Raw genomic sequence first — 12655 nt, 5'->3', positions numbered from 1 at the left:
TTATTATTAGTAGTAGTATTAATAATAATAATAATAATAATAATAATAATGTGCTTGCGTGGCTTCCCTCCGGTTACTCCGGGCTTCCTCCCAAAGTCCAAAAACATGCATACTAGGTTAATTGATGATTCTAGATTGCCTGTGGATGTGAGTGTGAGTATGTCTGGTTGTTTGTATCTATGTGGCCCTGTAATGGACTGGCGACCTGTCCAGGGGGAAACCTCAAACTGCCTCTCACCAGTAATGAGCTGGGATAGGCTCCAGCAGACCTCTGTGACCCTGCAAAGGATAAAATGGGTATAGAAAATGGATGGATGGATAATACATTTTATTTGTTAGGTGCCTTTCAAGGTCGCCGTACAACAATCAAAATATGAAAACACAATTTAAACAACCGAAAACAGCAGAGTTTGCAGCAGAACATAAACATCTTTATCCATTTTATTTTGTTTTAGCGTATCGGGCACAATGTGGGGCACAACCTGGACAAGTCACTAATCCATCACAATGTCCCGGAAAGTAAATAAATAATAAAAAAGTTTTAAAAAGGTGACAAAGGCTTCCGGTTGGTGAGCAGATGGAGTAGACGTGTTTCGTGAGTGCTCCCGTGAGTGCCAAACTTTTTAAACCACCAAGCCCTCAAACTTTCAAACTTTTTCCTTTAAAAAGGATTCCCTGTTGCTGTTTTTCTTTTTTTTTTGTCTCGAACGAGCCCACTTATCTCCGAGATGGCTTCGAAGAGCGGCAAGTCGGGCAAAAAGGACGATGCTGGCACTGTCTTAACCCTGGCGGCCATTACCACGCTGCTGGAGGAACACCGAGCTGCCCTGGCCGCCGAGTTCAAAAATACTTTCAGTCAGCTCGACTCCAAACTCGACCAAACGCGGCTCGCGGTCGAGGACCATGGCCAACGTGTTTCGTCCCTTGAACTCGCCACAGAAGACCTCAGCCAGTGAGTTACGGACCTTGAAGGCATCTGCTCGACTTTACGGGATAATAATGCTCGGCTAAAGGCTAAGGTGGTGGATTTGGAGAGCCGAAGCAGAAGGCAGAACATCCGTATCCTGGGTTTACCGGAGTCGACCGAGAGCGGGTCTCCTGCGGCTTTCTTCTCCAAGCTGCTAAGTGAGGTGTTAGTTTGACTGCCCCTTTGCAAATATTATTAATTTGCAGTTCTTTTTGGCTATTTGAGGGAAGGGGGAAAAAAGGGGAAAAATAAGTGGTGAAGAGGGAGAGAAAAAAAAAAAGAAAAAACGAAAAAATAAAAGCTTTTCCGATTTACCTATAAGTTTTGTAATAATTGTAAGCTGTTAACCTTACTTTTACGCTGCTTAAGTCGGAGGTTTTATATTTTATATTTTTGTACAAATATTTCTGGGCTCATATCGGGACTTCCAGGTCAAGATTTGAAAGGGTATTTCTTTTTTTTATTTATATCTACACGTTTTAAGGTGCTAATATGTATACACCCATGATACGGGAGCAAAAGCTATTAGTGTGTAGGACAGGAAGATGCGTTATTGCACTTTGTTTGTTTTGAAGAGCTTGCTGCTTTTTTTTTATTTTTCTATAGCAGCTGTCTTAGTTGAAATAGCCTTTTTCCTATCCACGAATATGACTCCAGGAATGTCTACTCTAATTGTCTGGGATTCCCTCAAGGTTTATCTCCGGGGACAGATTATATCCTACACTGCTAGGGTGAGGCAAAAATCTTATAGGGAGCGATCAGACCTTGCCCGCCAAATCAAAGAGGTCGATGAAGAATATTCTCGGACTAAATCCCCAGATCTTTACAAAAAGCGGCTAGAACTTAAAACTAAATTTGACCTGCTTACCACTCACCCAATTGAACAGTCACTTCTGAAAAGTAAAACCAGGTTTTATGTTTATGGAGACAAATCTGACAAATTATTAGCCAACCAACTTAAAGGCTCTAAGGCTAAACAAAATATTTCTAAGATTCGATTACCAAATGGCCATGTAACTACAGATCACTTACTAATAAATGAAGCATTCAGGGACTTTTATACCCAGCTATACACCTCGGAATCTCAGACTGATCGAGATGAGATTGCGGACTTTTTAAATAGTCTTAGTGTTCCCAGTCTTTCACCGGATCTAAGGAAGACATTAGAAGAACCGATATCCCTGATGGAGATAACTCGAGCCATTTCTTCACTGCAGTCGGGTAAATGTCCTGGCCCTGATGGCTTCCCGGCGGAATTTCTAAAGACATTTTCTACTCTGCTTTCCCCATTGCTATCTACAGTTCTTTCAGAATCCTTCAGCCACGGTTCCCTCCCTCCTTCATTTTCAGAGGCCTGTATCACCCTCATAGCTAAAAAAGGGAAGGACCCTACTGAATGCGCCTCCTACAGGCCCATCTCCCTCTTAAACACAGATGCTAAAATCTTAGCTAAAGTCCTAGCCCATAGGCTGGAGAATGCCCTCCCCACAATTATATCTGAAGACCAAACTGGCTTCATTAAAGGTAGGCAGTCTTACTTCAACACAAGGCGACTGTTCAATATTATCTACTCTGCCTCTGAGGCTATCCCTGAATGGGTTGTCTCTCTGGATGCGGAGAAAGCATTCGACCGCGTCGAATGGGATTATCTCTTTGCTGTGCTGGACAGGTTTGGTTTTGGTCCGAACTTTGCTCTGTGGATTAAGCTTCTCTATTTGTACCCAACAGCCTCCATTTGACTAACTCTCAACGGTCAAAACCATTTAATCTGCATCGTGGAACCCGTCAGGGGTGCCCCCTTAGTCCCATGCTTTTTGACATGGCTATCGAGCCGCTTGCCACAGCGCTCCGATCTTGTGAGGATGTGTCCGGTATCTGGAGAGGTGGCAGGGAACATAAGGTCTCGCTTTATGCCGATGACCTCTTGCTTTTCATCTCTCACCCTCTGGCCTCATTACCCCCTGCGCTGTCGCTTCTCGGTCAGTTTGGGAAACTCTCAGGCTATAAACTGAATCTCAGCAAAAGTGAGCTTTTCCCTACCAATCTCGAATCGCATGCTTTAGACCTTTCCAATTTTCCCTTTAAAATCGTAAATGACAAATTCTCCTATTTAGGCATATCTGTGACAAGGAAACACAAAGACCTGCTCCAAGAGAATCTTATCTCATTGTTAAATGAGACCAAACAAATCCTTACACAATGGTCACCCCTGTCAATGTCTCTTGTGGGTCGCATCAATTCAGTTAAAATGACCATTTTACCAAAATTTTTGTACCTTTTCCAGACCTTACCACTCTTTATTCCTGGCTCTTTTTTTCAGTCCCTTGACTCAGTTATATCTTCATACCTATGGCGGGGTAAACGGCCACGTTTGAACAAGACTCACCTTCAAAAAATAAAGTCTGCAGGTGGTCTGGCCCTCCCAAACTTTCGTTATTATTATTGGGCTGCTAACCTGCGCTGCCTTGCATTCTGGTCCTTCTACTGCGACGGCGCTGACCGCCCTGACTGGGTGGCGATGGAGTTACATCCAACTGATGACCTGTCAATTCCTGCCCTACTCGGCTCCTCACTTCCACTTCCTTCACTTAAATCAATCAAAAACCCAGTGGTTAAACACTCTCTTAGAATTTGGGCCCAATTTAGGAAGTTTTTTGGCTTTCACAGCTTCTCTCTTCTTAGCCCCATTGCATCAAATCACTTTTTCAAACCATCCCTTGAGGACCCCACCTTCCAGGAATGGCACAGGAGGGGTGTGCCGCCCTCGATATATGTTCAGAATATAACTTGGCAGTAAGATAAACACCTTCCGTTCATCAAAACTCTGAAGACAGTGATGAGTTTGTCCACAGGTTTATTGACTTTAAAAGGGTAAAACTGAAACAGAAAGAATTATATTTTTAAAATATACTTCTTGTACAGTACATATTTTTAAATGCTTTTTAACATACTGTAAATATGCTTTTATCAGAAATCAAATTGCTTCCTTTTTGACTCACTCATGAATTATCTATTTATTGCTTATTTATTCATTTTATCTATCAATAAAGAAAACCGCTTGAGTTTAAATGTGTGGTCACTCATACCATTTCACACTGTAACTGAAATTCAATGATTAACTAACCATATTACGTACAAAATATGCATGGAGATTATAACGTCCTTAAATTTCCCAAAACAACTTTTAACCAACAAATATCGCACTATAATTGAACATAAAGACATAAGATACCATTACATACCGACGATGCTTCGTATGGCATGAGATGTAAGCAGATGTCTGCAGATAGAAACATGCAGCCGGAGTAACTTTTTGCTGCCATGTGCTTTCACTTCCTGGTTGATGTGTGACATCACTACCTACGCCCCGTCTCCTGTCTCTTAAAGGGGCCATAACTTAACTGATAAAACAATGAATTTGCTCACAAAAAACTAACAGAAATATGATAACAGAACACTCCCCGTCTGGCGGGATTAAACCGCCACTACCAAACAGTCCATAGAAGTTATTAAGGCTTCATCTCAGGAGCTAGGAGCAAGACTGTCTCAGTAACAGGCCGCAAAAATAGTTTAGTCCCCTCTTTCCTGGAAACCTTGATCTCCACCTTGCGTATTCTGCAGTCTTTGCTGGGGAAGACTTGAGTAATCAGTCCCAAAGGCCATTCATTTCTTTTTAGTTGGTTGTCTTTGAGAAGCACGATGCTTCCAGGCTGAAGGTCGGGCTGAGGAACCTGCCACTTCCTACGTGGTTGAAGTGTAGAAAGATATTGTTTTTTCCACCTGTCCCAGAAGGTTTGAGCTAGATGCTGGACTTGGCGCCACTGTTGTTTGTGGAGGTCTTTGACCCAGTCACCAACTGGGGCAGAGGACAGACTCACTTTCTGAGTGAGTAGGGTTGCTGGTGTCAATATGAATGAGTCGTCTGGATCAGTTGACACTGGTACGAGAGGTCTGGCATTGATGATAGCGACCACCTCTGCCATCAGTGTGGAGAGTGCTTCATGAGTTAGCTTTGATATCCCAAGCTGCAGGAACATTGAGTCCAAGATTTTCCTTGCAACTCCAATCATCCTTTCCCATGAACCACCCATGTGAGAGGCATGGGGAGCATTGAATATCCACTTGCAGCCTTGGTCCAACAAAAACTTCTCGACAGAGATGTTGTCAATATTGGAAGGAATCTTGAGCTCCTTGCATGCACTGACGAAGTTGGTTCCTCGATCAGAGCGTATGAGTTTCACTGGGCCCCTGATGGCAAGAAAACGCCTGAGGGCGTTAATGAAGCTCGACGTATCTAGAGACTCGATGACTTCTATGTGGACAGCTCTTACGCTCATACAGGTGAATAACACTGCCCATCGTTTGCTCTGAGCAAAACCTCCCCTAGTCCGGCGTGAGGACACAGTCCATGGGCCAAAAACATCCAGGCCAACGTTCGTGAATGGAGGTTCGGTTGAAAGGCGGTCTGCTGGAAGATCAGCCATCTTTTGTGTCTGAGGTGTGCCTCGAAGTTTGCGGCATGTGACGCAGCTGTAAATAACACTGCTCACTTGCCTTTTGCCACCGACAATCCAGAAGCCAGCAGCTCGCAAGGCACCTTCGGTGAAAAGTCGTCCCTGATGTTGCGTTTTCTGGTGGTAATACCTGACCAGAAGGGTTGCTATATGGTGCTTGCCAGGGATGATGATGGGGGATTTCTCCTCTGACTGGAGTTCTGCTTCTCTTCTCTGCTTCTCTCTTCTGGAAGAGACGAGCAATATGAGTGAGGCGAGCAATGGCATGCGTTAATGACTTCCAGCTAGAAAACTTGGAGAAGCGCTGAGACCCTAGTTGTTTGCTCGACATGGTCGTTTTCATTGTGGAGACCTGAGGGCGGATCTCTGCATCCAAAGAGGGGTTCACCAGCTCGAAGCTGCATTCCTCATGATGGGTTTGCTGAGGGTGTTTCAGGAATGGTGGTCCGCAAAGCCAGCTAGTGCCTGAGAGATGAGCAGCAGTGACAGACCTTGTGGCAATGTCTGCAGGATTTACCTCTGTCGGCACATAGTGCCATTGTTCGGGATGAGAGAAGCTCCTTATCCGTAGCACTCGATTACTGACATAGACGTAGAAACGTCTAACCTCATTGCTGATGTAGCCTAATACTACTTTGCTGTCACTGTAAAAGACAGTGTCATCCAACCTCATGTCGATTTCAGAAGAAATGAGTTCAGCAAGCTCCACTGCCAACACCGCAGCACAAAGCTCAAGTCTTGGGACTGTATGCTCAGGGAGGGGAGTGAGCTTAGCCTTGCCCATGACAAACCCTACATGGATGGCTCCGCTGCTGTCTGTCAGTTTGAGGTAGGCAACGGCCGCAATTGCCTTTGTAGATGCGTCGCAAAAGACAATTAGCTCTCTACGTGACACCTCTGTAGGAGAGATGTCTGTGTAGGGTCTTGGAATCCGGAGACTCGCTAGATCTTTCAATGAGGATCGCCATTTGAACCACATTTCTTCCTTCTCTTGAGGGAGGGGTGAATCCCAATCACCATTGTCCTGTGTAAGCTCTCGCAGGATTGCTTTTCCTTGTATGGTCACTGGGGAGACGAATCCGAGGGGATCATAGATGCTGTTCACAGTCGATAGGATGCCTCGACGAGTGAAAGGCTTGTTCTCATCAGAAATTTTAAAGGTAAAAGCATCTGACATAAGGTCCCAGTTGAGACCCAGACTACGCTGCATGGGAAGTGCGTCAGAGCCGAAGTCCAGGTCTTTGAATTCATTAGCATGGTCCTGGGATGGGAAGGCTTCCATGACTTCTCTTTTGTTTGAGGCAATTTTGTGTAGACGCAAGTTGGAGTCTGACAACACGTCTTGCGTCCTCTTGAGCAGGTCCACCGCGGCTTCAACGGTAGGGAGAGACTTCAAGCCGTCGTCCACGTAGAAGTCGCGGTTTACAAACTGTTTGACATCGGGCTCTGCATCACGTACAGCCTGCCTTAGACAGTATATGGCTACTGCCGGGGAGGGACAATTCCCAAAAACATGAACCCTCATGCGGTATTCCACAATGTCTTTAAGTGGGTTGTTGTCCCTAAACCACAAAAACCTCAGGAAATTGCGGTCTTCTTCTCTCACGAGGAAGCAGTGGTACATCTGCTGGATGTCTGCCGTTATGGCCACAGCTTGCCTGCGGAATCTGATCAAAACCCCAAGGAGGGTATTGTTAAGGTCGGGTCCGGTTAACAGAACGTTGTTAAGTGACACTCCGTTGTGCTGGGCGCTGGAGTCGAACACTACACGGATGTTCCCTGGTTTTCTTGGATGATATACGCCGAAGGATGGCAAATACCATCGTTCTTCGTCTCTCTTAAGTGGAGGTGCCACTTCAGCATGATTGTTCTGGAACACCTTCTCCATGAAAGCGAAAAAGTGCTCCTTCATCACTGGCTTCCTCTCTAGACTGCGTCTCAGAGATGACAGTCGATTCAAGGCCTGGACTTTGTTGTCTGGGAGACGAGGTCTTGGAGTTTTGAACGGCAATGGAGCTATCCAGCTGTTGCTCTCGTCCTTCTTTAAACTTTGTTCCATTATTTGCAGGAATGAGATATCGTCGATGGATGGAGCCACTTTGTTGTCATCCTTGGTCTGCTGAAACACTGTGCAGCCTACATCCTCGACCTTTTCACTACGATTTTGCTTCTCCGTAGAGTATGCTCTTGGCTGATCAGGACATTGGAAATTGTTGTAATTCTCCTTCACACGGAAGACGTTTGGGCATGGCTCAAAGATGGAGGGGCGCCTTTGTTCTGTAGCGCTAGTATAGAATGTATTCACTGTGATAGGCTTGTGAACACCTCCCAAGCACACATTTCCAACTATTACCCATCCCAGATCAAGTTTCTGGGCATAGGGAGCATCACGTGGGCCATTGATCTGCTTGCGCACCTTGTGGATGGAAATGATGTCTCGCCCGAGGAGAAGCATGATGGGAGCACTCGGATCGAGCTCTGGGATAAGGTGAGCCACTGGTTGGAGGTGGCGATGGTTGGATGCAGCACAGGGCGTAGGAATTTCCATTCTGTTGTTGGGGATGTCGTTGCATTCCAAGACACTTGGTAAGGGGAGACTAACTTTTCCATCCATCGATTCAATTTGGAATCCTGAAGCTCTTCTCCCTGTACTCTCCATCACTCCAGAGCAGGTCCGGAGAGAATATGAAGAGGTGGGACCCTGAACATTGAAGGCATCGAAGAACTTGGAACGAGCTAGAGATTTATTACTATGCTCGTCGATGATTGCATAGACCTTCATAGCTCTATGGCGCTGGCCTAAAGGGTGGATGTTGACGAGGCAAATCTTGGAGCACGATTTGTTACTCTGATCACCGCCGCAGACCTTGGTGCAGCTAGTAGAGACTTCTGAAGATGGATTAGAGTCTTGCTCCCCGCCGTTATCCGTAGAGGGGAACGGCTCTCGGGTCCATGGTGCTGGTCCAGGATGGAGGGCAGAGATATGTCTCTCACTCTTACACTCGAAGCATGTTGTTGTGTCTTTGCAGTCCTTAGCCATGTGTCGTGTGGATGTGCAACATTTAAAGCAAATCCCATTTTCCTTCAGGAATGCTTTACGTTCCTCTAAAGGCTTTTCGCGGAAAACCCGGCACTTCCGGAGTGGATGAGGCTTTTTATGGATTGGGCACTGTCTCTCGGAATCGTTAGCTCTAAAATCACGTCCGTCAGAGGCAAGAAGAGCTGGAGGAAGCACATCTGTCTTGTGCACCGAGATTTCCCTTTGTCTACTTGGTTTCCATGTAGTCTTGTCTCCTTTTGAAGGGGCATCCGCTTGGCCAGTGAACTTGAAGCTTGGATCGTTTCGTGTTATAGCTTGTTGCTTGACAAAGTTGACGAAAAATCTAAAGGGAGGGAATGAGACTTGGTACTGCAGTTTGTAGTTAGATCCTAGACAAAGCCACTTCTCCTGTAGGTTGAAAGGCAACTTTTGGACTAAAGGGTTTATTCCCCGTGCCGTGTCTAGGTATTGAAGGGCTGGGAGATCTCCGTCTTCCTTTGCAGCTTCCAGTTCCATAAGGAGATCGCTTAACTCGTGAAGTTTCAAATAATCCCTGTTGGAGATTTTTGGAAAGCTATTGATACGTTGGAAAAGTGCATCTTCAATCACTTCGGGAGCCCCGTAAAACATATCCAGTCTATCCCATATCATTTGGAGTCCTCTATCTGGGAAATTAACGTGGACGGCTCTGATCCTTTTAGCGTGCTCAGCTGAATCTTTCCCCAGCCACTTGACCAGCAAGTCCATTTCCTCACTGCACGTCAAATCTAGACCTTTGACCGTATTGCTGAAGGACCGTTTCCACGCTTTGTAGCTGTATGGTTGGTCGTTGAATTGGATCAAGCCTGTCGTGACTAGCTCCCGTCGAGCCAAATATCTGACGAAGTCAGTCATGTTTGCTTGGTCTTGGTGGGCATGTTGAGGTGTGTAGCTGGGCATGGAGGAAAGAGGAGGACCGTAGTTTGCTCCCTGTGTCTGACCATCATTTTGCGTACTACTTGAGTAGTGACGATTATCTGGAGTCAACTGCTGAGCTGTTACTGTTTGGTTTGGTGTAGCAGAGGAAAGGTCAGCGTCGGCTTGACTACGCTCTGTTTTGATGTGTGGGGTACGGATAGGGTGCGCTGATGCTGGCTCTGCGTGTAGCTGTCTATTCTCATCTTGAGATAGCTGATGCAGTGCTGGCGCGAACTGTACTTTGTTTTCCTCTTCGGCATGTTTAGCGACATATTCTTTGGTACGCTCCATAGGGTCAAGAGGGGTAGCAGATATGCAGTCTGAGTAAACCTTGGAGCTACTTCCATCACTATCGTCGACAGCTGCCTCTAAGACTTCTGCTTCGGCCACAGCTGCGGCTGTTTCTTGCTCTAACGATAACATGTCCATAGTTGCTTCTAGTTGTGCTTTTTCTACTTTTAAGGCCATTTCTTTCTTTGCATAAGGTAGCCTTGCCTTGGCTGCCTCTGCTTTCGCACGAGCCATGGCGGCAGCAGCCCCTGTGGAAGAAGCCTTCGACCTTTTTGAAGAACGTGAGGCGTGGGATCTGGTCCGTAATGAGCCTTCTTTAGATTCCATTTTCTGTTTCCAGCATAAACTGCGTTATCTTCTGCGCTGAAGCCGTCGTTTTACTGTGCCGCCCTCGATATATGTTCAGAATATAACTTGGCAGTAAGATAAACACCTTCCGTTCATCAAAACTCTGAAGACAGTGATGAGTTTGTCCACAGGTTTATTGACTTTAAAAGGGTAAAACTGAAACAGAAAGAATTATATTTTAAAAATATACTTCTTGTACAGTACATATTTTTAAATGCTTTTTAACATACTGTAAATATGCTTTTATCAGAAATCAAATTGCTTCCTTTTTGACTCACTCATGAATTATCTATTTATTGCTTATTTATTCATTTTATCTATCAATAAAGAAAACCGCTTGAGTTTAAATGTGTGGTCACTCATACCATTTCACACTGTAACTGAAATTCAATGATTAACTAACCATATTACGTACAAAATATGCATGGAGATTATAACGTCCTTAAATTTCCCAAAACAACTTTTAACCAACAAATATCGCACTATAATTGAACATAAAGACATAAGATACCATTACATACCGACGATGCTTCGTATGGCATGAGATGTAAGCAGATGTCTGCAGATAGAAACATGCAGCCGGAGTAACTTTTTGCTGCCATGTGCTTTCACTTCCTGGTTGATGTGTGACATCACTACCTACGCCCCGTCTCCTGTCTCTTAAAGGGGCCATAACTTAACTGATAAAACAATGAATTTGCTCACAAAAAACTAACAGAAATATGATAACAGAACAAGGGGTATGATTCATTTTATGATGTTCATAGACGGCACCGTGGCATCTTTTGAGCAGTTAAGTGGTAAATTCAGCCTTCCAAAATCACATTTCTTTAGGTATCTTCAGGCTAGACATTTTGTTCTTTCCCAGACACCCAGCCCTGGTGCATCGATAGGCTTGACCACAGTTGATAAAGTTCTTGCCACAGACCCATTCAAAAAGGAGCTAATTTCGTCTTTCTATGGCATGTTGCTGGATCTTAGGAGTGCCCCTACAGATAAACTCAAAGCAGCATGGGAGCAGGACTTAGGGCTTCCCTTATCAGAGGATACCTGGGAGTCCATACTTAAACTGGTTAATACAACCTCCCTGTGCGCACGTCACTGCTTAATTCAGTTTAAAGTGGTACACAGGGCTCATATTTCCAAAGCAAAGTTATCCTCCATGTACCCAGATATTAGTCCATACTGTGTAAGATGTAAAGTAGCAGAAGCCTCTCTCATCCACATGTACTGGTCCTGCCCATGTCTAAACAAGTACTGGATGGAAGTATTTCATACTCTCTCTCTCTGGTGCTTAAAATCAGACTAGAACCAAACCCACTGACTGCCCTGTTTGGGGTCATGGAGGGAGGAAGGAAGTTAACCACTGCACAGGGGTACACTTTGTCTTTTGCCTCCCTTTTGGCTCGGCGGGCAATTCTGTTCAGGTGGAAGGATCCCTTCCCTCCTACTCGTGCACAATGGCTGGAAGACATCATGTCCTGCTTAAAACTGGAGAAAATTAGATACTCGCTTCAGCAATCAAATAAGTTCCAGAAAGTGTGGGGACCTTTTCTAGAAGCATTCCAGACCCTGTGAACTATACTTCATATTTCTTTTGTATTCCTAGTGCAGGCTTTTGATGTTAGAATGACCTCATATTGTGATTAGTAATCGGGCAGTGACAGGGGAGGGATTAGTTTGGTCTGTAGTTTGTTTTTGTTACTATTTTATATATTTTCATACTGCTTAATTGTTTTTTATATTTTGTACACTGGTGTATGCTATGATCAACATGCCCATGCCTAATCAAAATGTTTGTAATTGACATTCAGCATTTCACCTTTTCCTTTTTTTACCTTGTGAAAATTTCAATAAAAAGATCTTGAATTAAAAAGGTGACAAAGAAAACATTGAAATTAAGATACATAAAATGGCTCGAAAGATAGTAAGTTTTACCTAAAGCAATCATATGACTACTCTTTATGCGAAAACCCTCAAATGCTGCAAGAAAGAACTCAGCTTGACTAAAAGTAAAGAATTGTGACCAAACTATGGCACAAAACTGACAGAATTTGAATGATAAATGACCACAATGAAACACAAAAATATTTCTCACAAAAAGACGACCTAAAGACAAACACTATGACATGAGGTTGAGACAGAAAATGTTCAGCACAAGAATCAAAAAGTCAAAACATGGTGCAAAAAGTATCACAAAATGACATAGAATAGCTATAAAGTTGGAAAAGCAAAGATCAATCAACCGAAGAAGCTCCAATAACAACCATTAAGATGTGCAAATTAAGATGTGTGTTTAAGACACAGAACCAACAGCCATGGCAGGTAGATTGAGGATGATTTATGTCTCTGTCGGTCCGTGAGTCCTTGATTTGATGAATGAAGGGTTTGTACAGGTCAGTTGTAAATAGCTTTTTTCATGATCTCTTCATGTCTATTCTACTATTAGTTACAGGGCAACTGTAAAATGTTTCTGAGCAGACATATGACACATTAAGTGGAAGTTCTCCTCCACTTTATGGAGCTTTATGGAGCCTT

Source organism: Cololabis saira, chromosome 2 (assembly GCF_033807715.1).
Source record: "Cololabis saira isolate AMF1-May2022 chromosome 2, fColSai1.1, whole genome shotgun sequence".
NCBI lineage: Eukaryota > Metazoa > Chordata > Actinopteri > Beloniformes > Belonidae > Cololabis > Cololabis saira.
This window is presented reverse-complemented; position numbering follows the sequence as displayed.